Source organism: Habropoda laboriosa, unplaced genomic scaffold, assembly GCF_001263275.1.
Source record: "Habropoda laboriosa isolate 0110345459 unplaced genomic scaffold, ASM126327v1 scaffold708, whole genome shotgun sequence".
NCBI classification, from domain to species: Eukaryota; Metazoa; Arthropoda; class Insecta; order Hymenoptera; family Apidae; genus Habropoda; species Habropoda laboriosa.
The window spans coordinates 4,646-7,983 of record NW_017100814.1 but is presented as its reverse complement, the minus strand read 5'-3'; positions in this window follow the sequence as shown (position 1 = coordinate 7,983).

Sequence of the window (3,338 nt, the reverse complement as noted above, 5' to 3'; positions counted from 1 at the left end):
GTCGTTCTCCAATAAGTAGAAGGGTTGAAGACAGTGCGTATCGTAATGTTAGATATACCTCGAGCGGTAAAGGTATATCTTTGTGAGTCTAGCTGATTCGTTACTAATGTTACTCAGGAGAGGTTTGAATGAAATGAACGAGTCTAACTTAACAAAGCTATATATTCTAGTATAAATGCGTAGTTACAAGTTGCTTCGATCCAATGGTCGGTTACAATGATAGATAAATAGTTAAATAATTAATTGGTCAATTCTCGACTGGGCGAGAATATTCCTTCTCAGTTTACGCGACGAGCCGCGGGGGTGTCTTAGACCGTATTGAGAATATAATAATTCTATGCTCAAAAGGGACTACAACCCGATCTTGCTCGCGTTCCGACTGACGGAGTAACGTTCTGGTAAAAGACTGAGCCCCCGGGAAGTTTTTTTTTTTTTATAATTTTCTCATGCGTGGTTTTTATGCGGTGCCTGGGACAGTTTGGTGCCTTATTACCCGCTTGTGACCTGGAAATCTTATTGTGAGTATTTGCATAATTTTTTATGTTGTTTATAAAATATTCATGAGTCATGCAGGATAAAAGTTTCAAAAACCTGTGTTACATGGAGAGTTGGTATTAGTGAGGATGGTTTTTGAGAATCTAGGGATATTACGTTTCTTTTTTAACGGGATTTTGAGGATGACATAGTTTCCTATGCTGCTGACTAGTCGGTTTACATACGTGTAGTTGTACGTGTTTTCTACCATGCGTTTGATGTGTTGTTTAATGTATGTGATGTTAGTTTCTGAGTACACAGTTTACGTATTGGGTAGTCTCTTGCTGCGTTTTGTATGATACGGAGGAATCTATTTTGTGTTGTTTGTGGTATTTTAATATAGGTTTTTGCTACTGAGCTCCATGCTTGTGCTCCGTATGTGAGGATTGGTCTTACGCATGCCTTGCAAAATTGAATTTTGTGGGTGTGTGGTAGCATGCTGCCTTTTCCAATGAGTGGGTAAAGTATTCTAATAGTGGCTAGTGCTTTATGGATTCTGTCTACTATGGCTTGTTTCCATGATAATCTATTGTCTAGTATAATACTTAGGTATTTTACCTGTGTTTTTCATTCTATTGGTTTGTTTTCTACAGTAATTGGTGATACATGGCTGGTATGTTTTTTGCTCTTGGTTGAGAACAGTATGGTTTCTGTTTTACTTACATTGATTTTTAATTTCCATTTTTGGAAGTGGGTTATTAATTTGTTTAGGTGTAGTTGTAGTATTTTTGTTGCTTGCATGGGTTGCCAGGATGAGGTGTACACTGCTGTATCATCTGCGTAGATGGCTGTGTGAATTTTGTTGCTTGTGGGTATGTCATTGATGTAAATATTGAAAAGTATTGGTCCTAGGATTGAGCCTTGGGGGACTCCTGCTCTTATGTGTTTTGGGAATGAGAGTATTGGATTATGGGAGTTATTGGTTGTTAAATAATTAATAATCCTTATTTTAAACTATAAACTTTTATTAGACACAGGGAAGGTTCGCTTTTCTACTTGATGGTAAGAGCACTGTATATGGACCGAGAATTCTCCTACGCAATGCCCTAATATTGCCTACGACCCCACTTTGGACTGAAGGGCCTTTTGTCATTGTATCATAAACATTTAGTTCTTTACTAAACAGAGGTTGTAAAGCTAAACGGATTTCTCCGAACGTATACAAAAGAAATATATACTTCCTTGTAAGACCTTAGATTAATTTTTGTTATATCTAACTGACTGATAAATCTAACACGCCCCCTAGAAAATTGAATCTAATAATACACACACACTTTAGAAAAATTAACATACAAAAAATTCACTTAACACACTAATTTAATATGTTTTAAAATTTAATTATCAATTATACGCTTCCTTGTGCTTTCTGAGAAAAATACAAATGGTCCAGCATTCGCTGCTCGGGATCTGGGAAACCCAGGCAAAACCTGATCAAACCATATAACCTAATATTACATTTTATTAATAATAATGAAGAACTTATATTAGGCCCATTCTTGTTCTAAGCTCGATGAACCTGGCTGCAGGTAGTGGCTTCGTTAAGACATCCGCCAGTTGCTTTTCTGTTGGACTATAATTTAATTTAATTATATTTTTCTCAATTTGTTCCCTTGAGAAATGGTATTTAATGTCAATATGTTTTGATCGCTTGTGGCTTACTGGATTGTTTGCAATAGTAATACAACCATTATTATCCTCATAAATTAGTAATGGTTCTAAAATATTTATACTAAACTAATAGCTAAAGATCTTAACCACAATGCTTCTTTTACCGCTTCATAGAGGGCCATATACTCAGCCTCTGTTGATGAAGCTGCCACTGATAACTGTCTTTTTGTATTCCAAGAAACTAAGCAACTTTCAAATAGCTTGAATAAATAACCAGTTGTACTTTTTCTATCAGTACTATCGTTACCTCCCCAATCAGAGTCAATGTAGCCTATTAAAATGTCTCTATAGTCACTTCTGACATAGGTTAGTTTAATATCGACTGAACCTTTTAAATACCTCAATATTCTCTTAAGACATTTCCAAAGTTCTTCATTGTTTTTATTTGTATACCTGTTCAATATATTAACAGCGGTACGCAAATCTGGTCGTGTACACACCATTACATACATTAGGCAGCATATAATACTACGGCAAGGTGCGTTGTATTCTACTTCTGAATTTAAGGCAAGGTAATCTGGCTTATTCTCAAGAGGAGTTGTTACCACTTTGCAATCTTGCATATTGATCTTATTTAAAATTGTTCTAATATATACACTCTGGTCTAATGTTATTTTATCATTTGTTCTGTTAATCTTTATTCCTAAGAACAATTTAATATCTTGTAAATTTACCATTCAAAATCTATTCATCAAATAATTTTTCAAGCTGTTCATCGTATTGATATCAGCTGTAGCTATTACTAAGTCATCGACATATAACACTAAATAAATATTTTTATTAATATTTCCTCTATTTAAGATGTAGATACATCGATCAACTTGGGAATTCTCAAAACCCTTTTCTTTTAATGCATTTTCGAACTGCTCAAACCAGCATTTTGCTGCTTGCTTCAATCCATATATGTAGAGCTTTGATTAATTTGCAAACTTGATTATTATCACTTTTAATTCCTTCAGGTACTTTCATATAAATTTCCTCCTTTAATTTGCCATTTAAGAAGGCTGTCTTTACATCCATATGATGTATTAATAAATTAAACTGATTTGCGAAGGCTATCAAGAATCTAAAACTCGAAATTCTGGCTACAGAGGCAAAAGTTTCGTTGTAATCAACTAACAAGGAATGTTCGCGAA